At 40.5% G+C, this 25,879-nt stretch overlaps 1 protein-coding gene across 1 annotated transcript in view; it reads left to right on the forward strand.

The window, feature by feature from the left end:
• Window positions 1–2,385: 2,385 nt before the first annotated feature.
• LOC135711676 (cyclic nucleotide-gated cation channel alpha-3) overlaps window positions 2,386–25,879 on the forward strand; it is a 484,096-nt gene continuing 460,602 nt past the window's right edge. The window contains exon 1 of the mRNA XM_065234596.1: window positions 2,386–3,885. The gene's annotated coding sequence lies outside the window, so the exon portion shown is untranslated. The remainder of the gene's footprint in view (window positions 3,886–25,879) is intronic.

The raw sequence follows: 25,879 nt of genomic DNA on the forward strand, positions 1-25,879 counted from the left end.
CAAAGATGATTCTGTAAAATGATTAGAGTTTAAATAAATATATTTAAACAGCGGTTCATTTCGTGAATTTACAGGTTTGGAAGGATGCGTGGACATACCGTACCAAACGCTCCGAGTTATGTAAGAGGGAACTTAACAATCATATGTGATGTAACGAATGGTTTATATAATATAGTATAATTGAAGGATCTCACCAAATGCTTCCAATGTACCTGAAATCCTTAATTTATAGATAAAAATGGAATGATCTCTCCGAAACTGGTCTGCTTGACCAGTGGCGTCGCCCTAACCTCAATCTACCTGTTCAACATCTTTCAAAACGTAATCAAATAAACCGCCATTGCTTTAAAACGATACAAATAAGTGAAACTAGAAGATCCTTTGCATTTCGAGACTGATTTGAATATAGTTATGACTCTAAATAATGATTTCAAAGTCGTTGCACTGGTAGAAAGTGAGGTGCTTGACTGTGATCATCAACTTTTCCGAGCTTCAAAAGGAGTACTCCTTCGGGTGCAGCTTCTTGGTGTGGCTGAATCGGACGATTGGATGTTGGAGGTTCAATGGAGATCTATTTTTTTCGGAGTGAAAGCACACACACGTCCATTGACTGGCTGCCAGGATTTTTTTTTTCATTGATTTGGTTTCCGTCGATCTTGTTTTCCGTGCTGAACACCAATGCTATCGACGCCAGGAAGGCAGTTCTCACACCTGGACCCTACCTATCGACCCATCAACTCATGAACCGGGGACCAACGGCTTTACTTTCCTTCCGAAGGAAGGCGTGATCAGAGATGTTATGCCTGAGAACATCCCGGCGGCGCCGACTGGGATTGAACCCAGGCCTGCTGGGGTGAGAAAGCTGTCACGCTTACCACTACACAACCGGGGCCGCTTGGTTGCCAGGATTCGCGGCTTTAATTAGTAGTTCGGCAGTCCAAGAATATCAGAGCTTCCATCCCTTTTCCGAACAATAATGGGCTTGGTGCACAGCACAGGTGGCGATAAATATGTAAAACACACGGACAGAGTAGCCGGCGCCGGTGGTGTAGTAGTAAGCGTGATCCCAATGGGTCTGGGTTCAGCCGAGGTCGGTGAGATTTTTCTGAGGCATAAAAATCTCTGGTCACGTCTTCCTTCGGAAGGGAAGTAAAGCTGTGGTCCCAGTCCATGTGTGTGTTGAATGGGTGCGATATCCTATGAAAGTGTGGAAGCTACCTTAATGCACATTCGATTGCCGTCAATGAATGGCAATCGATGTCCGTCGGTGATTGGCACTAGATTGCGGAACAGAGACCGATGTTAAATAAAGGAAATGAAACGGACAGAGTACGATCCGACAATAAAACGTTTTTTTCACGGCAATCGGTCACTTTCGCTTCACTCTAGAGGTGTCGTATTTCAATATTTGTCTATCACTAATTAAAACTATTTTGATTAAAAGAAGTTTTAGCCGAAACGAGCGAAAAAATATGACAGTGAAAAAACAATTGAATTCAGGGTAATGTTCTAATACTCCAAAGGCACCAAACCTTTCGAGTTATTAAGTCACTGTTGAAAATACTCGGAGTTGTGCTTGTGTATCTCCATAATATTAAGTGTTTTAAACGAGGAATTTACAAGAAGCAAAAGTCTGATCTGTCCTCAATCTGCACTTTTAACTGTTTTCCTCAATCAGTTTTTTAAGTCTATACACAAACCAAAAATCTATTACATTGAATGTTAGTTGCATTTCCTATCATCCTCTGCATCCAATCCCGCAGCAAATGATATTAGTTGACCTAGCAAACGATGTAATGTAAAGTTTTTTGCTTTTGACTAAACCATCAAGATTTTTATTTATACATTGTAGAACGACGCACACACTTGCTTCGATTCCCTTCGTTCGTGGTCCGAGACCTAGTCGGCAACCTTTTTTTTCGACATGATTAATTTCACCGCAGCTCGGTATATCGCATCCCCCGTTCATGCGGTCTCCACTAACATCCTCCTATGATGAATCCCACATAATGGTAAGCGAATCTTACATCCTCCGGTTGGGTGTATTGAATAGACCTCATCACACAATGCATCGAATAACCCCCAAAACATCGCAAAACGCACAGGGTGATCTGTATGCTTTTGAACGAAACCGAAAAATTCCCCTCCCCCCTTCTGTCCCTCGAATGTTACTACATACATCCTTCCTGTGAGATGAGTACCCATCGCTGGTGGAGAGCATGAACACCCTCCTTGCATGGTTATCCGCTCAATTGCTCACGGTGTGTGTGGAGCTGCAGATCCTCCTTTATCACCGTCGTTGGAGCACAATTTTCCGGGGAGCATATCACGCACTGCGCTCCAACTGCTGGTCTCAGTTTCGTTTGACATTCCGAAAAGTGAACAAAGCAGCGGCCGAGTCTCTCGACGGTAAGCGTGTCCTGTTTGCTTCCCCTCCCCCTGGAGCAGTATGTGCAGCAGCACTAGAGGGACAGATAATGGAATGGTGGTACATGGTATGGTCCTGCGGTCGTTTTTCTAATTAGTACATCATACAGTGTTGTATGCGGAAAGGACTAGGAAACGGAACGAACAACTGTGTACCCGTGAGTGTGCGTGCGTGCGGACGTGTGGGTCAAGTCCGGAAGAAGGACAGTGCAGAAAATTGTAAGCACCAGCCTGGCAGCAGGCCGGAATCAGCGGATATCAATTTGGACAGGGAAGGACAAGATGTGTTAGCCGTTTTTACTCTGTCGGTTTGTGTCGAAGAAGGGACCTGGAGTGGTATTTGGATGTACTATTTACCTTGAGGGGTTATCTTTTTGAGGAACAGTGGAAATTGAGCCGCAACATGGGCCGCAAATGGAAGGAGAAAAGGATCCGGTGCGTTTCCAGATCCAGCGACTAGCAGTGGGCTGCTGTGGCAGTGAAGATTACTCTGACGAAATTGAAAAATGTGCTACAGAAGGAAAGACGATTGATATTTTTTTTTTCGGAATTCTTTCAACAAGAAATTTTCCTTTCTTTCTCTGGTTGGCTTGATGAAAAAAAGCGTCGAAGACGGTGGGATGGGTATCCTCAAGATGGTTTTTGACAGTGAAAAATTGTGAAAATTGTCTGGCTCTGTGTGCGAGAAGAAGCGGCGAACAAGTGTAAGAAGAAGCAGCAGCAGCATCGAAATACGGGAATCCGGATTGCCTCTCGCGATTGAAGCTACGGCATTTCGCTCTTTTGGTGTAGTGATGTGGAGTTTTTCGAGACGAGAGTTCGCGGAGAGAAATCTCTTTTGATAATATACGAGGTGGATAAATGAGCTGCATAAGAATTTGGCTTTCGGCGCTTTTCTGATCCCTCTGTTCTCCTTTCTTACCCTTGAAATCACAATAATGATGTCCCTAGTTAAGGCACCGTGAGAAAAAAAAACTATCTCTCCCCGGTGGGGTCGAAGCAGACACAATTAGAAGAAGAAGAAGAAGACGAAGATCGAGCTTAACAGATGAAACAATGTTTTATTAAAAGTTTTGAAAGGCAAATTTTCATATGTACACATAGATCAGCGTGAGAAACGAGCAGTGAGGGTATACGTGAGTGGGGGACGAGATTGAGGGAGCCTCGGCGAACCACGCGCGCACGGATTCGTGAGGATAAATGAAAGTTTCGTCGGTTCGGTGGAAAAACCAATTTTCTCGCTGTACAGCGGTTCTGCGGGGATTTATTTTACGAGTGGCGGACGTGCTTGTGAAATAAGTGCGGTGGCAGTGAAACACACAAAGTTGGAGACCCTGAATCGCGGAACAACAGTGTAATTTGCGCTCGTATTCGACATTGTTGTGAGGCGACATCCTGCTCGATTCGTTGGGGACCGCAACTGCTGAGGAATTGCTGCGGCGGCGTGTGTGCCATCTCGTAAGTAGTAACAGCAGTGAATTTTCGGTTTTCGTTGAGAGCGAGAGTGGCGAGGAGGCAGAATGAATGCGGCGGGTGATCAGTGTTGCCAGGTTTGACTATATGATGAATGTAATGCGTGTCAAACTTTTTTTTTCGAGATTGCTTGAGGTCTTAGTACATTGAACGGAGAGGCCGTGGGTAAATGGCTCAAAAATGATATTAATTGAGATACATACTGGCAAGTCTGTCATCGGTTAGGGTGTCCATGAATGTATGGGAAAAAAGTGACCCTTGAATTTTCAAAACCTACCATATACGAAATTTTTATTCCCTCGAAATAATACCCTGTGCCAAATTTGGGCTCAATCAGACATGATTTAAGGGGGCGCAAAATCGTCAGTTATTTGTCATATTATATCCTAACAAGAACTGAAGAGATCAGTTGAATCACTTGCATATTTTGGAAATAATGAAAATTGAATTGGGAGTTTTCATGTAATGCTAAATAGTGCTGGTGGATAAATACTTTAACGATTCTTTTGTAACTTTCGGGATAATCAAAATATGTTATTTATATTTTTTTTGAAGATCTAATGACCAATATTTAAAAAAGACTTATATATTTTATTTAACGGGTGTTCAATAAAAAATGAGAATGATTTCAGTGCCGTCCAGCGCTCTTGTGAGAGCATCGCTACTTAGTTGCGTCGTACGGCTGACCAGGACCCCTTCTCCAATATTCATTGACGTTTTTTTGAAGTATAAACATTATGTTTTTAATAAAAAAATCTGAATTCGTTGAAAAACATTTTTTTTTACTAGCTATATGACTGAAAAAATTCTCATTTTTTATTGAACACCCGTTAAACATGCTTCTCGCAAAACAGTTAGGTCGGTTTCGCATGACGTCAAAATTCATGTCGTATTTTTTTTATGAATTCAACAAATAATTATGAAAAACGCGTGCTAAGAGGAAAGATCTACCTTACTTAGCTTACCAATCAGGCTAAGGCTTTGTTGTCCTCTGCTGTCTGAAGAAGTCGTCTCCACTCTACTCGATCCATGGCCACAGTTCGTCAGCCTCGTAGTCTGCGAAGGGTCCGCAGGTCACCTTCTGCTTGGTCGATCCACCTTGCCCGCTGCGCGTCTCTTCTTCTTGTTCCTGTTGGGTCGCTTTCTAGAACCATTTTCACTTAGTCGTGCTTCATTCTTACGACGTGCCCAGCCCACGTAGTCGCCCAATTTTTGCAATGTGGACGATGGATGGTTCTCCCAGCAGTCGGTGCAATTCGTGGTTCATTCACCTCCTCCACGTTCCGTCATCCATCTGCACTCCACCGTAGATGGTACGCAACACCTTCCGTTCGAAAACACCAAGTTGGTCCTCCACGAGCATAGTCCAGGTCTCGTGGCCGTAGCATCTTGTAGACAGTCAACTTCGTGCGGCGGCGAATTTTATTCGACCGGAGCGTCCTCCGGAGTCCAAAGTAGGCACGATTCCCTGCCATAATGCGTCTTTGAATTTCTCTGCTGGTATCATTTTCGGCGGTCACCAGTGAGCCCAAATACACGAACTCATCGACCACCTCGATTTCGTCACCGTCAATCTGAACTCGGGGTGGGAGGCTAACATTGTCTTCCCTAGAACCTCTTCCTTTCATGTATTTTGTCTTTGATGCGTTGATGGCAAGTCCAATCAGTCTAGCTTCAGCCTTCAGTCTGATGTACGTTTCCACCGACGTCTCAAAGTTCCGTGCCATGATGTCGATGTCATCGACGAAGCCAAGAAGCTGGATGGACTTTCTGAAGATCGTGCCACTCGTGTCTATCCCTGCTCTTCTGATCACACCTTCTAACGCGATGTTGAATAGCAGACACGAAGGTCCATCACCTTGGGACTCGAGAGTGTCCCCGATACTCGAACAACGCACATCACTCGATCCATCGTCGCCTTGACCAATCGCGTCATTTTATCCGGAAATCCGTACTCGTGCATAATCTGCCATAGCTGATCTTGATCGATTGTGTCGTATGCGGATTTGAAATCGATGAACAAATGATGTGTGGGCACGTTGTATTCGCGGCATTTCTGCAGAACCTGCCGAATCGCGAACATTTGGTCCGTGGTAGCGCGGGCACCCGCCTGGTATTGCCCCACGAACTCTCTTGCAAATGGTGACAGACGGTGGCATAGAATTTGGGAGAGTACCTTGTAGGCGGTGCTCAGCAGTGTGATCGCGCGGTAGTTGCAGCAATCCAACTTGTCGCCCTTTTTGTAGATTGGGCATACGACACCTTCCATCCACTCCTCCGGTAATATCTCCTCTTCCCAAATCTTGGCAATTACCCAGTGCAGCGCTCTAGCCAGTGCTTCACCACCGTATTTTAATAGCTCACTTGGTAGTTGATCTACACCAGTTGCTTAGTTGTTCTTCAGCCGACTGATCTCCTCCTCAACTTCTTGAAGATCAGGGGCCGGTAGCCTGTCGTCTTCTGCGCGTGCTCCAAGGTATGCAGCCGAGCCACCTTCATTTTCTGCTGCTTCACCGTTGAGGTGCTCGTCATAGTACTGCTTCCACCTCTCAATCACCTCACACTCGTTCGTGAGAAGGTTACCGTCCAAGTCCTTGCACATATCGGCTTGCGGCACGTAGCCTTTGCGCGAACTATTTAGCTTCTCGTAGAACTTCCGTGTGTCGTTTACGCGGTACAGATTTTCCATCGCCTCGCGATCTCGGTCTTCCTGCTGACGCTTCTTTCTTCGGAAAACCGAGTTTTGACTGTTCCGCGCTTGTCTGTATCGCTCCACATTCAATCTCGTCCGGTGTTGCAGCATTCTCGCCTGTGCTGCATTCTTCTCCTCTACGAACAGTTTGCATTCGTCGTCAAACCAGTCATTTCTTCGGTCCGGGATTGCAGTACCTAGTGCCGCTGCAGCAGTACTACCTATGGCTGAACGGATGTCCCTCCAGCCATCTTCAAGAGAAGCTGCGCCAACCTGCTCTTCCGTGGGTAGTGCAACTTCCAGCTGCTGCGCGTAGTCCTGGGCACCTCCGGCGTCCCGTAGATGCTCAATGTAGGGTCGCGGCGTTCGACTTCGACGTGTGTTATGCACCGTCGAGAGTTTTGAGCGCATGCATACTGCAACTAGGTAGTGGTCCGAATCTATGTTCGCACTGCGGTACGTGCGGACGTTGATAATGTCGGAGAAGAATTTCCCGTCGATTAGAACGTGATCGATTTGGTTTTCTGTGTGTTGGTCAGGTGATCTCCAGGTGGCTTTGTGGATATCCTTGCGGGGGAAAAAGGTACTTCGAACTACCATACCCCGGGAGGCTACAAAGTTCACGCATCGTTGGCCGTTGTCGTTCGATACGACATGCAGGCTGTTTGGCCCGATTGCCGGTCTATACATTGCCTCCCGTCCTACCTGAGCGTTCATGTTGCCGATGACGATTTTGACGTCCCGTTGCGAACAGCCGTCGTACACCTGCTCCAGTTGCGCATAGAACGCTTCTTTCTCGTAGTCGGGTCTCCCTTCGTGTGGGCAGTGCACGTTGGTGATACTGTAGTTGAAGAAACGGCCCTTAATCCTCAACTTGCACATCCTCGCGTTGATCGGCTGCCAACCAATCACGCGTTGGCGCATCTTACCCAGCACTACAAAGCCGGTTCCCAGCTCGTTGGTGGTGCCACAGCTCTGGTAGAAAGTAGCCGCTCGATGCCCGCTTTTCCATACCTTTTGTCCCGTCCAGCAAAGTTCCTGCAGTGCTACGACTCCGAAGTTACGTGGTTGAAGTTCATCATAGATTAACCTATCGCAACCTGGGAAGCCAAGCGATTTGCAGTTCCATGTTCTGAGTTTCCAATCGTAGTCCTAATTTTGTCGCGTAGGTCTGTGCCGATTGTTCCGATCCGTATTTCTTTCTTCAGTATTTGCAACTTTGTTTTTTTATTTTCAGGGCGTATTGTTGGGCTTGCCCCAACCCCCTGTCTCGCCGGGACCCATCGTGCACAGCTCTGTTTAGAGTCCCACGATGGCACTAGGACGGTGATCAGCCGCTCCTAACAATGGGTCTGGGTTCAATCCCAGCCGAGGTCGGTGGAATTTTTCTGAGGCATACAAATCTCTGGTCACGTCTTCCTTCGGAAGGGAAGTAGAGCCGTTGGTCCTGGCCCATGTGTGTTTGATTGAATGGGTGCAATATCCTACGCAGTTGTGGAAGCTGCCTTTCTGCACATTCGATTGCCGTCAATGGATGTCAATCGATGTCCGTCGGTGATTGGCACTAGATTGCGGAACAGAGACCGACGTTAAATAAAGGAAAGAAGTAGCGCCCATAGATTTGAAAATCGTCAATAAATAGCTGAGCTATGATGTTTCAAACATTAAAAGTTTGCCGTTACACAATTGACCAGAGGCATCGTGTTCAGAGTGTTAATAAGATTATTATAGAAGCTTTTTATGGAAGCTTTAATTCTAGACGCTTACCCGTCGCTTCGCACTTCTAACTCAAAAAACAATGTAACATCATTTCAAGGTTTATGGAACAAAATCAAAAAGTTAGTGCCCGAAACATGAACAGTATATGTCTAATTTATCGATCATGCCTATATTTTTAAGAGCGCAAACTTTATATTCTATGGATCATTTTCATTAGTTTAAGGTTCATTGCTGAATGTTTTATCCTTTCCTTTATTTAACGTCGGTCTCTGTTCCGCAATCTAGTGTCAATCACCGACAGACATCGATTGCCATCCATTGGCGGCAATCGAATGTGCAGGAAGGCAGCTTTCACACCTGCGTAGAATATCGCACCCATTCAACACATATGGGCCGGGACCAACGGCTTTACTTCCCTTCCGAAGGAAGACGTGACCAGAGATTTTTATGCCTCAGAAAAATCCCACCGACCTCGGCTGGGATTGAACCCAGACCCATTGGGGTGTTAGAAAGCAGTCACGCTTACCACTACACCACCGGCGCCGGCAGAATGTTTTATGGATCATTTGCAATATGTGTATGGGTAATTCTTACAATTTCAATGCTCATTTATTAGATATATAGCGGTACATTTTTACAATTGTGTTGCTAAATTTTACTGAAAATATGGATCATATTGATATTTTTTATGGATCATTCACACATTTTAAGGGATTTTCACAGATGTGTCTTTAAATTAGTAATGGATCATTTATTGGTTTTTATATTCCAAAGTATGTTTGCCGTTTTAGAAATAATGATTAAACACTAATGCTGTCGACTTGGCAATTTCGTTGCTAGAATCTGTAATCATGACAAGTTTGTTTCTTTTATTACGGCTCAGTGGTGGAATGGTCCAAAGAGGTTGTGTACCTCGTACTTACACTAGATAGTAAGCTAAATTTAAGTTCTAATAATGAAATATTAAATGCGGCAAAGTGGCTGTAGCAAATAGGACAAGCCAATAGTAAATGAAATGATGAATATAAATAAAGGAGAATAAGTAGACAGATTGGTTGACATTCAATTTGACAGATACAAGCATGCACTGTACACAAACATCATCCTCTGATCGAATGAAACCTCAGACCATTCAAAACAAAACACCGAAATCGCTTTTTCGAATGATAGCTGCAACCGAATGACGGTTGTTTTGAAATCAGATGATTTTCCTCTCGAATTCAGGATGGAACTTGTTATGAGAAGGGATAGGGCCTTCAGTTGAAATGCGTAATGCTCTCTGCAGAATGACTGTCATACTAAATGGAAATGCATATGGTATTGGTTCAGCCCCATAACGCAAATCATTCAAAACGATGTTGTAAATAATTCTATCAAACGTCTTTTGCTGATCTGAGCTGACAAACGAGGTGGAAGCATATGCATCGCTATCAGAGCTGTTACGAACAAAGGTAAAGGATGAAAACCAATGTTTGACTAATTCGTGGTGAAGGAGGTTTTCTTCACCACGAAAATTTTTTGTATCTATAATGGAATGGCTTATTATGGCTATTCAGTATGGAATTGTAGATAATCTAATTAAAAGCACTTGCATGTCACACTATTCTTAAATGTTTGTCCTCTGAGTGCCGTATGTTTTATAGCTAATTTCAAACGAAAATCATCCTGTATTTGGATGACAGTCATATGGATGTTCATCATCTGACGACGAATTCAACCATAAGAAAATCATCCGAAATTCGAATGCATATTGTTAAAGGGCTCGAGCAATGCAATAATCATTCGAAGTATTGCGGATGTTTTGGTTCAGTGTGGTGAAATAACTCAGAAGGAACCTACCAATGTACTTATTCAGAGTTGCCAGTAAAATACACGGTTACAAGAAACAACCAAAGTTCAATTGTTGAACCGGAACTAAATGAAAAATTGATTATGAATGTCAATCATCAATAATCAGTTGGTTGATAGTAAAAACTTTGATAATAGTATCTCATCGTACATTAAATTAAATTAATATTAAAAAAATGTCAATGCACTCACTAAACGCAAAGTCAGCTTGAAAAACGATGAATTTGAACGAATGCGTCAATCAATGAAATAAATTTGGAGAGTAAGGTCAGGTTAAGATACGTTTACGACAGAGGCAACAAAAATTAATTTTATTGCTTTAGAATTGACGAGCACAATTCCCGTGAATCATGCTGCACTATAACGTTATCTATCCTGATAAACAAATACCATAAACGAACTGTATCCCGGATGGGTAAACTATCCCTCAAATGGTTTGGATGATACCCCGAACACGACGTTAAGCTCTTTTTAATGGTTATTTTTATTAGGGTAGGAAACTTTCTCTAAATATTTACCACAACGCGCTGCGACATGTACCAAGCTTACTCTTAGAGGAAAAGTAGGGGCTGTCAAATTTCACTAGAGCACCAGAGAAAATTTGCTTCACTCGAGTTGTTCGCAGATGACAGGCGTTGCAGTCCTGGGTCGTTTGGTCTAGTTGAATTCAACTGACTTGAACGCCAATTGCATTCAACTGAGTTGATCATTTGACTTGCCTAGTCTAAACCCAGCTTTAACGTGGCGGTGGTTGCATTTTATCGTGATTGGGGAATTCTGAGATCCACACGTGCTTTCTCCACGGATACGGTGAGCGAGTTTTATGTTCTTCGGCATTATGATGACGCGTTCTGTAAAGAAGGCTCACAGCACCGTATCGTACGATGAGCAACTTTTCCCGATCAGTGGCAAAGTTGCTTCTTCGAACGATACGAACACGTCCGAATGGTGGTCTAAACAAATGTATGGGAACATTTGTACTATATGCCAAAAATTGCTGGATAACTTCCCCATAGAATGGAATATTTCACATTCATGCTTTGGAGAAATATACGTTTGAAAACATCCCCATTTTTGATACATGCCGATTAATTAATGTGACCCCCAGTATGGTAAAGAAAAATGTATTCCTTTAAAAAAAATACGCAAGTTTTCGTTAGGATGTGATTTAAAAAAGAATACTAAAAACTGAACAGTTTGAAGACCAAATTAAGACTCTATGTTCTGATCCAAGAACAGTTTTGATATTCTAACACTATTTCTCTTCTCTAACGAAAGCAATCTTGAATCTATCAGTATTTCCACGATGAGCTTATGTTTACTCTGCTGGTTAATGGTAACTCGATGTGCTTTTGTCAACTCTGCTGGTTACGATGGTTTTTGTAAACATTTCCCTTACGGGAAGAATGTTGATGCTTCGAAAGGAATTCGCTGATCATTGTATGCTTTTCAAGTTCAATGTTGAGGGTGTGAGCTGGATAATGGGTATTGATGATGATTCATATTTTCCAAAGACGGAGATGTTGATGTTTCCAAGGCCGGAGATGTGAGATTAGCTGATTACAGTTATTTTGTAAATGCCTTTCATGTTCTAAGAACTCTGGTAATGATTTACATTTTTTTTGGGAGGAGGATGTTGATATTTTGAGAGTTGGAAATGTGACCTTGTTGGTTAATGGCAGGATGTTGATAAGATAACATATAATATAAGATGTTGATAACATATATATTCCTTTTTAACCAGGAAAAGCTCAGTCGAATTTGGATCATGAGAAGCGAAGTTAAATTTTACCTGAAAAAGCGCAATCGATTTAGATTACAAGAAGTGAAGTCAAATTTTTCTTGGAATATTTTTTTTTCTTAGATCTATTTTAGAGATCTTTATCCTAAGGCTAGTTCATCTCTTAGTGAAATCGAGTTTTGATTACGAGAAACGGAGTCATATTACCTCATACCGTATGGTTAAAAACGTCTATAATAAAAAAAAATATATATCCTCATGGAAAAGCACAAATCGGTGGGATTTGCAACATTTCAAATTTGGCTGTGGAAAATATCACGTCGGACATAGAACATCTTTTGAGATAGCGAAGTTATCAGAAAACGAGTGTCTGATTCTTAGATTTTTCATTCTCATGGAATCATTTAGAAAAATTGTCAAGATATTCTATTAGACAAATTCATGAAACACTGGAGCATTGCTAATTTGTTTTGATCTCAGACTTAATTATTTGGAATCTCGTACTAAGGGGAGGTAAAAAATTCCGTGCATGAAAAAATATATGACATATCGGACATTGAAAATTGATTTATAGAATTCTATTTGAAAGTATATCGGTTTAGCAGCCGTTAGGGCCAAATACCGTTGACGGGTTTCGTTATAGGCTCCTCTGGATCTCGCCTGCCACATTATTACTTTTGATTCTCTTCGCTCCTCAATCTTCTACCTGGTTTAATTCGTAATTCATTCAATGCTCTGAGTTCGCAGTTTCCTTCCGCCGCCAAATCCACGTAATCCGTAGACGGATTTTACTGATTAAAAGGTGATGGCTAGACACTATGTCCATAGAGGTAACTCTAAGACCAAAAGGTCCCAAAGAAACGTGCTCAATTTTTCGGCTCAGTTCTGGTACTCTCTTCGGTCCTAAGCTAATCGGTTCACCTCTCGAAACATAGAAAAATCCACGATCTTGATATTAGCCTATGGAACCTTATCCACGGAGATATTGAGTTTTCTGCTCTCCTTGTCCTGTACCTCGCCAGCATCGGTTGGCGCATAACGTTTTATTTTGGGAAGGTTTCGGACTCGTGTCCTAGACTAGACAAGGTGGCTGTACAAAATCTGATGGCAGGGGTCAAGCGTAAGGCCCGGCAATTCGGATTTGGAAAAGCGGAAGCCTAACTGAATATTTTTCCTGAATTTTATACTAATTGAACTTGAAAAAGAAATTTAATTTGATTTTTTAAATAAACGATTTCACCGATTTACACGCGTTTTCCCTTGACCAAATTTTGACCGTATCACCCTTTAGTCACGATTATCTTCTCATTAATAGGCTCCCACTTGATGAGCACAGCATGAGATAAAACAAAAAGTCAACTCCATGGTGCCGACGAATACCAGAATATAACAGTGCCTGTCACGACGGCACCCAGAGAGAGTGAGAGAATAACTTCTACTCAGAGGCAAGAGAAATGTCTAAAAACGTATGCCACTCAGAGTTGAGATTTTTTCGCCTTAGAAAAATCCCAACGACCCCGGCAGGGATTTGAAACCAGACACACTGGGGTGAGAAAGCAGTTACGGTTACCACTCAGCCACCGGTGCCGTTTTGTGTTATTACTTTATGAGTCACCGTATTAACAACAATCTATACGAAACTAACAATTTCAAATTGGCTCACTTCTTCACTAGCCTATTGGTCCCAAGCAAATCGTTAAAAGGACCCCATTCTGTTATAAATTCTAGTACTACTCTATGTTTGTTTTGATTCGCTATGAAAGTTTGACAGATAAAATGAGGGGTTCGTGGATTTTCCTATGTTTCGAGGGGTGCATCGATTAGCTTGGGACCGAAGAGAGTACCAGAGCTGAGCCAAAAAGTGGAGCTCGTTTCTTCGGGACCTTCTGGTCTTAGAGTTACCTCTATGGTATTAACCCATATAAATGAAGGGTATTTCAATCCATAAAGATTTTCACTTCGACCTGGAGTTGTCACACGGCTACTCAGGTCTTGGTCACTTCATCGTGTGGCATCTGCCAAGTTATCCTTTTGAACGAATAGATTTTTTTTTGGAATAAACATATCATTGATATCATTACTTCCCCAGTGAATCAGATCCAACGAAAAAAGTTGGCAACACTGACCATAGTCTGATGATCCTAACGATTACTGTGTGTGAGTGACCCTACGACAAGGACACGCGCGTGTAGACCTACTTACTCCGGTTTGAGTGGGCCATCCTCTCCTGAGATGCGAGCTGTTGTGTATTGAGTGTAGGTATGCGAGGTATGCACCAGTTCGAGTGGATGTTGAAGCGTTGAGGGAAACTGTTCACGACTACGACAACGGAGGCGACCTTTTTCGCATTGATATCTCACAACCGTGGGATCTGCAGCTGTATGGGAGCGGTGTATGTATGTATGTTGGTTGGTAGTACAACAGTGGGAGGTGAAGTTTTCTCTCGATGGCAGAAAGAGGAGGGAAGACACCACGCCGCGCTGCTGGTGTGATGCTGCTTTCTGTCAGAGGATTTCACTGCTCAGATGGTGTTACTGGTGCGAGTTTATTATAAGCAGAAAAATTACGAGCCAGATTGTTAAAGCAGTTTTTTTCCCATGAGAGAAAACGAGTAGCAGCAGCAGCATCACTACTGCAAGGAAATACATCGTACCGTGCCTGCCTGTTGGCGCTGCCGCTTCTCCAAAATGGTGAACCAGAGTGATGAGCGGTGTGGTGAGCAGGGAGTTGAAATGAAAATGTTCAATTTCATGCATCTATATTCCGGAAAATTTTAATTGAAAAAGTTTTCTTGCTGCGATCACATTTTTTCCCTTGAGAGAGAGACAGAGAGAGAGAGAGAGCGACCCTGTCTGCGTGTGTGTGATCAGCGACAGGGGAAGGGTGTGTGATGTACATGGCATACATTCTGCAGTCAGTAATGATTTTAGCGATTGTTGTACTGAAATGAAATACAGTGAACTCTCTACAGCTCGATATTGAAGGGATCATTGAGTTATAGAAACATCGGATTATAGAACAATAATCATATAGAAAATCACTATCGCAGTAGCCATGAAATGCAATTTAGTATGGCTCTGTAACTCGAATTCGAGTTAGTCGACATCGAGTTGTGGAGAGTTGACTGTAAGTACAATTTCGATACGGGGGAGTCACAGAAAGAGTGAGGATGTTTCTGGAATATACGAGTGGTATGGTTGGTTGATTAGGAGCTTTTACTGAAATGTGATCTTCTTTTTTTCGTACACCATTTAAACCATGTAGACAGCAAATTATTATTGTGTATTATGTGTTTATTTTGGATGATGTAGGTAATATAGTTAATGAAAATCAACAGTTTTCGAAATCATAATAAGCTAATTTCTATGAGCTACAGAAAACATCTAGTGTTCTATGATCCTTCTCTATCTTATTGACTATTACGCCTTAACATGAATTTCTCGCCTCTTCGGAGCTAAGATCTTTAAGCACTTCCAAAGTTGTTCTGCAATCATGGTCCTGAATCACATAGTCGTAAATTAATTTACGAAAATGTTAAAATCAATAACCTCACAGAGTTGATAGACGACTCTGCAGCATGCCTACAAAGGATTACGATGTAATCCATAGCATTTGTTGATGCTGTGGCGGTTGGTGCTTGTATGCACACATTTTAAAGTATATTGCTACATTTAATGTTGCCGGTTGAAGTGCCATAAATTTACAACCTGTGACGCAACCGCTGGTGGATCCCCTTTTTGTGGTACGTTTTTTCCTCTGTTTGGGACCTAACACCACTGCGACCAATAATTTGATCTATTGTAGTATTTTCCGTGTATTTCATCACTATTGAGAAATGATTAAATATTCGATTTTTTTAAAGTTGTCATTCAAACATACCTTTGCAAACCAAAGATGAAATTAATTATGCTCTTGAATCTCTGACTACTTCTGTAGTTGAAGCAAGAGCTGCCTCAGTACCAAAATGCGAGGTTAAATTCGATTCAATTATAATAGACGACGATCTTCAGCTCTTGATCCGTCTTAAAAATGTCCGTAGGAGACAATATCCAAGAACACGCGATCCTGCCATAAAAGTTATCTGGCGGGATTTGCAAAAACAAATTGGAAAGCGATTCTCTGCCCTGAGGAACAAAACTTTTGAAAATAATGTTTCGAAATCAGACCCGAGTTCCAAACCTTTTTGAAAACTCACAAAATTTTTGAAAAAAACCTCAAAAACCTATTCCAGCGCTTAAAGAAGGTGGTAATATTTTGATCACAAATTTGGAAAAAAGCTCAGAAACTTACTTAGCAGTTCGAGCGTTCCCATAATTTCAGTTTGGGTCTTACTAGTCCTTTTTGGAATCAGGTTGCTCGTGATTATCTGAATATTTTCTCTCGGGAAAATATTTTTGATGATTCCTGGGGGACTGATTTGGACGAATTAAGACCTATAACTAAAAAATTTCAAAATATGAAAGCTCCAGATGATGATGATATTTTCCATATCCTCATCAAAAAACTCCCAGAAAGTACCTTGTCTTTCTTGGTAAAATTATTTAACAGATGTTTCCATTTGGCATACTTTCCTGATAATTGTGAGTTCTTACAATGGACTATAGCTTTCAAGTTAGTTTTTCCAGAATGTATATTTTTGTACAATACCTGCACTACTTGATTTTCTAAACGCAGTGCATCTGGGGAAACTTACTTTGCTAGAAAATTTAGCAAACAATAAAAAATACAAAATTATTACAGCATCTGTTCATGAAGTGAAACATTACAGAGTCTACTTTTTATTTAAATCTGTGATAGAATCTTACATTTCCCGGTTGGGTGTACAAAAACTCCATTACACGACCAAAAAGCTGCCCGAACTTTGTCAAATGGAAAAATCATGAACACGTTCCTGTATCGCTTTCATTTTCTGTCGGTATCCCTTCGACTCTTGACGGTGGAATTTCGAGTGCACACCCCGCAAAGGAACCTCTTTACCAAGTGTTTAGAAACATCGCTCAATCAGAACCTCGTTGGTCTTTGGGATCCACCTGTTCGTCAAACCACCTCTTACCTCCATCGGAAACTTTCTGCCCGTCCATCCGGATATGGAGGAAAACACAAAAGGTATGAACGTGGTGACATGTTTCAGGCTTTCAACGTCGTTGTCGTATTCTTTTATTTTTTGCAGCAAATCCACTCTTTTCAACAACTCACCAGAAATGGACGGATTCAACCCGTATCTCCTGCGGTCACTTTGCTCGCCAGGCTGTGTGAAGTGAAGTGTTGATGATAACCGTGGATGGCAGCCGTGTAGCCGTCTCAGTTTGGTAAAGCGATACCAAGGTGGTACCAAGAGGGGAGGGGGAAGGGGAGAGAGGAGGGAAGGGAACATGGATTAGAAGGATATGATCGCGTGACGAGAAGACCACGACGACGACGATGGGAAACTTTTTCCTGGAGAAAAGTTGTACACGCCCGTTCTTCCTTTTCTACTCCTGTGCTATCCCCGGGATTGAGTTTTGCGACCATTGGTGTTGAACTCCGTTGAAAATTATCGCACTTTTACATCAATCATTATTTGCTCCCTCATTCAGGGTTGTTTTTTAGTCTCGTTTGTACTTTAGCACACTTTTATGGTTGCACGGCGTGGTTAGTTATGGGAATGTGGGATAATGTTTCGAAAATGTAAGCAACATTTAATATGTTGATGCGTTTTTATCACCACTGTTTACCATACTGCACCCGTTAAAACCTGGGTGGTGCAGAGATAGACCACCCCAAATTGAAACCAATTTCGAGTTGTCAAATCGTACCAATTTTTTACTCTCTCGAATCATGTTATTTACGATGGGCAGCCCTACTTTTGCTCAATAAAATAGATGAAATTATCCTTAATTAGTAAAAAAAATCTCCTTAAAATAGATCGGATTGCTCCTTAAATGATTGATCAAAATACGTTAAAAATCTTAAAATACTCAGTAAATATTTAAAGTACGCTCCCTAAAATAGAGAAAACTGTACATTAAGCATTTGAAAATGCTCCTTAGTATGCACCGCTTTGCACCATTTTGAAGTGTAATTGTACCATATATCATCGGAAAAGCTGCTGTAGAAAGGTTAATAAGTACCATGAAATCAGCTGAATGATAACTAGTTTAAGGGGGTATTCCCAATCTTTTGCCAGACACCTGAACAGACCCCTGTTCGCCGCAAACGCCTAGACGGGCGAAGACTTTTCTCTGGAACGGCTTCATCTGAAACAGATTTCGTGATGAAATTAATAATCTGCATAAGATTCTCTGGAGCTTCTCCCGTTGGCAGCAAAAAATCTTGCAAATTAACAAAATGGCGGCCATATGAAAAAACAGGCGATTTTTTGCCCGCTTTTTTGCAGCTTTAAGGTGCTTCAAACAATGTTAAATGTTAATATTTTTGGCTGAAAGTGGGAGAAGCTCCAAAGAATTTAATAAGGAACAAAATGCGCAAAGATTCAAGTCAATATCTCTTATAGTTTCTGAGAAAAATCTTCGCCCGATAAAAAAATATGGTTTCGAGAAAAAAGCGTTTAAAGTTTTGACTTTAGTTAAAACCATTTGGGGGTTCTTACCATTAGTCAGCTATGCCTGGACACCGAATTCGCTGATCGGAAAACGGCTTGGGGGGGATGAAAGTATATAGTCTAAAGTACAAAAAAAAAACGTGAAAAAAAATTTTGATTTTTTGAAAAAAAAGATCGGGAATACCCCCTTAATAGTCGAAAACTAGTTTAATTTCAGAAGCACATGAAATATAAAGATGATTAAATTTCTCAAATCTAATGGAAATGTTCGGTTGGCTCAGATTTTGACAGTTCATTGGCTCTAATGTTCAAAACATTATCTCCACCCATCTCTCCCACTGAGTATTTCCACTTTAAACGTGTCGAAATCAATATTTCTAATTCTAATGCAAATTCTGACTGCGCGGTGGTGATCAACATTGTGACCAAGTAGTTTTTTTTTTCATTAAATATCATTAAATGAAACCAAAATATGAAAAATCAGCCACAACAACGACTAAACTATTGACAATAACGACAAACAATATCTTCCCCTGAAAAAGGCCACAACCCATGGCCGAAATGTCGGGCAGATAACATCGTAGTCGCTGCAGTATTTTAAGACCGAGAATGCAGTTAATCAAAGCAAAATTTTAGTTTTTGAACTATGATCGGAAAATTCCGGAAGAAAACTCCGGGGAATGTTTGAATTAGCTTCTGAACGAAGCTGAAAAAAAAATCCAGGGAAAGACGAAAGAAGCTCTCCTGGATGAAGTTCGAGGAAAGTTCTAAGAGAAGTTGGAAAAACATCCGGGAAACCTCCAAGACATGAATTGAGAAACTTGTGGCGAAAATTTAAATAAACTATCGAAAAAAATCGGATGTCACATCCAAAGGAAGCCAGAAAATTTTGGAAATCGGAAGTAAATTTTCAGAAGTATTCCATATCCATTTCCAGGGAAAGCCAGAAGAATCTCGGGAAAACCTTCCAATACAAGTCGAACAAAAAAACCTTTGGCTTATGGTCAAACTTCCAGAAGAAGACGAAATAGATTTGATTAATTGAACTTCCTTCGTATTCCTGAAGAATACGAAAGAAACTTCTTGGAGACGCTGGCAGAAACTTCCAAAGGTAGATTGGAAGAAACATCTGAAGAAAGTCAGAAGCCAGGGCGCTTACAGAATAGTTGAAAGAAGCAAGGACATAATTCATAAAACATTCCTGAAGACTCCGCAATTTTCCTGAAGTTTTCGGAACATTCCTGAAATGCACCTAGGAATATTGCAATAATTCCTAGAAATTCCTTAAAATGTCTTGTAATTTTCCTTAAATTAGGGGCTGTTTTAGAGTTCTATGGTCATCCTTGAAGCGCTCAAAATTAATGAGACTACCGGAATATCTCTTGAAGATTATGAAACCTCTTAAGTGCTCTCACAATTTTCTTGAATTTATTGTTACATCAACATTGAAGTTCTCTGATCTTCCCGATTTTTTAAATTTTTAAAAGTTATCGACTTTGGCATTAAATATCATAGAACTTCCCATAAAATGTTCTCACAATGTTCCAAAGTTCATGTAACTTCCCTTACGTTTCCTAAATTTGCATGAGCCCCTCGGGACATTGCTGAAGATTTCGGAAACTGCCTGAGTTTCTTGGAACTCCTTTATAATTTCAGCAATTTCATTGAAATTAATTGATCTGTCCGTATGTTCTCTGAGCTTCACTAAAGTTCCTGAAAACCATTAAATTTCCCTGAAGTTTTTTGGACTAGTGAAGTTTCCAAAATATTTATGATATTTCTTTAAGTTCACTGGAGTTCGCTGGACTATTCTGAAGAACTTCTTAAATGTTCCTGCAGCTAGTGTGGATCCGCAATAAAAATCTGATAGCATCCTTGAAGTTCCGGGAAAGTTGAAAAAACAGGCGGGAGAAGATAAAAGATTCATTCGATCGAAGGCTGAAGAAGCTTCCAAGGTAAGGTGGAAGTAAATTCCAGAGAAAGTTGAATAAAAACTTCCGGAAGTTAAATAATGTTTAAACAATATTTCTCGATTACCAGAAAGAGCCATCGACTATTGCTTGATTGATGGGTAGCCATAAACGGTGAGGAAATGCTAACACTAGCCGAAAGTGTATCAAGCATAAGGCATCTTTAGAGATGATTGTTTAGAATTTTACACAAGATACAAGTCTCTCACAAAATTTTTTCGGCAATGAAAGCGTGGGCAGGCAATAATAAATTTTATTATTTAAAAAAAATCGGTATAAATCGGTATAACATCTTAAAAATCGGTATTATGAGGAACCTTATCTGTATATCGGTATCTAGTTCGGAAATCGGTATAAATACCGATAAATCGGGGTATATCTGGCAACGCTGATAATGACATCATTAGTCGACATTCGAACTTAATATTTACATCCAAGAGTATATTACCTTGTTTGTGCACTACCCAGAACGGAGGATGTTAGACCTTGTTAGACTACCGTTAGACATGACCATACACTGAGGCAATAGCACGTATGAATTACATAAGAACCACTTATGAATTTTAGTCATAAGAAATCACCATCAATTTCATTGATTTGCCATGTGAAAAATAACGTTGACAAAAAAATAATACAATAGAGCTGACTGGAACAGAATCGTTGACGCTGTGGTTACGGGACTCTTGTGTTGACCACTCGTTTTTCAACGCTTGCGACGCTTATGAAATTCATAATATGTGTCGTTCATAAGTCGAGTCTTATGAAACTCTTAAGTTTATTTGCCTCAGTGTGGTTCTCGTTACTTGTACGTTATTTCAAAACTTACCAAATTTGGGTAGAATCCACCCAGATCGGCCAAAACTGAACCTGCCCAAAAATAGGTAAACTATGTTGGGAGTGACAAGTTGGGCAACATCGACATGAATCCGATGGACTTTGTTCATTTGTCAACTTGTCACTCCCAACATAGTTTATCCATTTTTGGGTATGTTCAGTTTTGACCGATCTGGGTGGATTCTACTCAAATTTGGATAGTTTTGACATAGCGTGTGAGTCGAATTAAGCTCGAACTGACGCTTCACCGACTTTGTTCGCAACTGTCATTCGCTTGTCCGTCACTTGTTTGGTCAGTAATTAGTTGGTTTGCTGACCTTTCCAACGATTCCGATGGGGTTTGTTAACGTTCCTAACAGAAGAGGTTGCAGATGATTTCGGTGGAGATTTCAGATGCTGCCAACGGTGATTCCAATCGTTTTCGACGGGAATTAGATTCCGCACGATTTTGACGGAGATGGCTGACGTTCGCGACGAAGGAGATTTCAGTGGAGATTTCAGATGCTGCCAACGAAATCTTCAGACGGTTTCTATAGATTAAAGAGTATTTAGATGTAGTTGGAGGAATTTCCATACGATTCCGGTGAGGATTTCAGATGCTTCCAATGAAGGTTCCAGGTGTTTTCGACGGAGGAGTTTCCAGACGATCTCGATGGAGTATGCCGACGTTATCAACGGAGGAGGCTCCAGGCGATTTTGTAGGTGATTTTAGGATGCATTTCACCATAGTTTAATGTGTTCTACACGTTGATTTCTAGTGTTTGAAACATTGAAATGTTGATAATCTTTTTCTATCAATGTGAGTGCTTTGCACATTGAATCACACTACTGTTCAAAACAGATGGATTTGAAGCACAAACGAAGTGACAGACGGAGCGGCTCGAAAACTTTGGTGACTAACCTGCTATTTTAATTTTTCAGTGTACGACATGGCAACACCACTACTACTGGATTGTACCACATGGCAACACTACTACTGGATTGTATTAGCATTTTCACCAAATGTATTATAATGTTTTGGTTCTATCTCTTTCACTCTACTCAAAACTGAAATGCATTAAAAAAATGACAAAATGATACACTCTTTGCACCACAAACGAAGTGACAGACGGAGCGGCTCGAAAACATTGGTGACTAACCTGCTATTGCAATTTTTCAGTGTACCACATGGCAACACCACTACTACTGGATTGTAGCACATGGCAACACTACTACTAGATTAAACTAGCATTTTCACCAAATGTACTAGAATGTTTTGGTTCTATCTCTTTCACTCTACTCAAAACTGAAATGCATAAAAAAATGAGAAAATGATACGCACTCTTTGCAAACTGTCAAAGAATCATTGTACACAAAATCAACTTTGTTCAAATCAAAACAAAAAAACTATCCCATATGGTGGAGTAAGGCACAAGCTTCCAAGAAAATTCTATTACAGTGAACCACATTATTTAAATGGATTTCTTCGCCAGTTAGTCGTCTGCCACTTCGTTTGTGATTTGAAGTGTTTTGCATTTCAATGCGATGTGAATTGCTTGTTCTGCATGGTAAACATCGAAAACATGAGTTGTGAATACATCCTTATCAACCAGCGTCATATATGAGAACAACCATGGCCCAGTGAGATCGAACGAAGACAACGGCAGCAGCACACCCCAACTAACAATTTTAGCTGCAGATTAGCTTATACAGCCAAAAATTGGCTTATACAGTTAATTTTTGCCTGTATAAGCTAGTCTGCAACTAAAATTGTTTGTTGGGACTCCAACAGTTCAGGCTCAATTCCCAAATCACACCAATTAAAAAAGACATGTGTAAGCACTGCCCTCTGGCTGCATTGTTTATATATTTGTCGATTCAATTTTGGAGTCAGTGACGTAGAAGTCGATAAAGTAGTACATCGATGTGAGGTACATAGACTCCAAGTGTGTCACAATCCTAACCAACAGTGTTAAGGCATGGTTCACAGCATAATATTCGCATATGAAATGAAGGTGTTTCACAATACGGGCTCAATTAAGTGTGGGACACATTTCTTTGAGTGTAGACTGGACCACTTTGTCAAGCAGTTTTGGCGTAACTTTCTACCAGCAATTCCACAAAACTGAACCAACTAATTTCTATTTTTTATGAAACGCACAAATGATGGCTACTTTTCTCGTGGTTCTAGAAGAAAAAAAATCTCAAAATAATGTTTTATTTCAAAGTTCGGGTGGTAGTAAACGTCATTTTAACTGCTCGAATGAAGTGGTTAATTCCACCAAAAACTGGTGTAACGAGGTCCAACCAGCTGTAAAAAATGCCTTTACGATAGTCTCACGTTGGACTAACATATTTACTCGAAACGAGTTGTAACGTCTAACAGAGTGGTAGGGATTATAGGCGGCATGAACTAATAAACTTGAATTTAACAAAAGTTTTTTTTTTTTTTTTTTTTTTTTTTTTTTTAGGGGGCGGCCCCGGCGTAGTGGTTAACATCCATACCTCTCACGCCATAGTCACGAGTTCAAATCTCACCCCCGGACAAGTCACGAATGACCCAAGAGTGTTAAAATGAGTATAATAAAAAAAAAAAAAAAAAAACAATAGTTTTATATTTAAGGTTATGACATAAGGTAAATGTCGGCTTCGGCACCCGTTCACTGTTTTCTGAAACCAAAATTTAAGCGTCAATTTCACTTCGCTGAATGTATTCACATCTTTTGTTAGTCTTTCAGCTTCAAACTGATTTCAGTTTTACGACTGAGTAATCCCGTTATGCCACATTTTTCTTTAAATGAAATATATGCACTACAAAATGCGGCTGATTTCGAGTTGCCGAAAACAGCTGGTTACCACGCAGTTCAAATGGGAAGACAAAGAGGCTGCCAACAATAGTCACACTCACATGAGAAGATTGGAGCGTTTTAAAAAGGTTTTCAAACAGTGTTGGACTTTTCTGTCGATTGGAATGGATAGAGAAGCAAGCAGCAGATACATAGAAACAAAAACAAAACACGTTATATGTGTGCGTGACACTAAAGAAATGCTAATAGAAGCGCGGATGCTGCTTGGATGGACGAGAATACCTTATTTCCTCTATTAAGTATTATTCGACTAAGCTCATTATAACTAATGGTTTCGAACCCCTCGCTATGGTGGTAGCTGTCACGCAACTCATCAAGAGCGAGAGAGTTAAAATATTTCAAAAGCGAAAGGGGAAGAGAAGATTTGGAATCAAGTTGGCAAACAGGGTTGCCACATATACAGATTATTCTGTATTCTACAGATTTTCTGCATAATTTCAGGACCAAGAATCTGTATATACAGATATACAGATTTTTAGCTAAGATACAGATTATGCAGATTTTTCTGGAATCCAAATAATTTTCCTCATTTTTTTAAAAATATTAACGACATACATTTGTGAAGAACAGAAATTTTATTTAGAGTACACAGAATGTATAACCAATTTCAGAATTGTTGTCATGTTCATTCCTTGTATTAAACAATCGCTAGGGTAAGAAGTTTCTATTGTAAAAATTAACAATTTAGCTAAAATAAATATTAATTCAAAATTCGTCTCATTCAAAATGTTTGTGTTATAGAAATTTCACAAAGTGTCAGTGTAAGAAGAAAATTAAATTCATAAGGTTTACTTTCCACCTAGAAGAATGCAGTTCTATAGGTGAAAAGGAAATATTATGCAGTTGCGAAAAACATAGTGTTTGAAAATGATTGCCAATTCAGGAAGAATTGCATCTGTCGTTAGTTGGTGCACAACCCAACTAACAATTTTCGCAATGTAAACGCTTTACTCATTTCATTAATACAGCCTCAAGCTGTATTCATATGTTATACGATATGAGGAAACCTTTACTCAACCTCTTTACAAGCAAATCTGGCGAACTTAGTCAGCTACTTATGGCTGTTGGGACTGTTGGATCAAGCTCTTATTGCATTTCCATTTACGCTTCTAAACAGCTGTTGTCCTGCTGTTTAGTTGTGTGTCAACTTGAAAGGCGCTTATTCAACCTTTTTCCGGTTATCCAATAATCACTACACAGCTTTCTGTTGAAGCCGGGTTAAATATTGTTTACGCTTTTTTTGTTGGAGGAATTGATTGAGTCTATTTTGCTGTGAGAATCAAATTAATCGAAATTAGTTATAAGCACACCACCAAATTATTAACCCTGCACCGGAACCTGGAATCGAACTCGAGACGACCGTATAGGCAAACCTTGACACTACCATCTCCACTACGCCAACACTTTGAATTGACGTAAACAAATATACATGTCCTTCTACAATAATATCGTTGAGTAGAGGCTTTATAATAGTGCACATGAATCACTTTTCTCGACTAGTTACTTCAGCTTTGTAAAGGAGCAGAGTAAAAAACTGTAAAACTGCACACGTCTAAAAATAAACCTAGTTGACTGTAAAAATGCTTCCGAAATAGCGCTAACACAGTTTATTAGCTGAGTACAGGTTTTTTAGTTGTTGAAAAAGCACTTTTGATGTTTATGTTATTCAGCAAGAGTGGTTGGTTGTATAGAAGCCATCAAATGAGTAATATATTCACTTTATTAACTTTGTTTTGCAGCTACCAGTTGAAAGTTGATTAATATTTGCATAGAAGTGACATTAGTGTT

The sequence above is a fragment of the Ochlerotatus camptorhynchus genome, unplaced genomic scaffold (assembly GCF_037179485.1).
Source record: "Ochlerotatus camptorhynchus isolate MF236.1 unplaced genomic scaffold, CSIRO-AGI_Acam_v1.1 ptg000434l, whole genome shotgun sequence".
Taxonomy (NCBI): Eukaryota; Metazoa; Arthropoda; class Insecta; order Diptera; family Culicidae; genus Ochlerotatus; species Ochlerotatus camptorhynchus.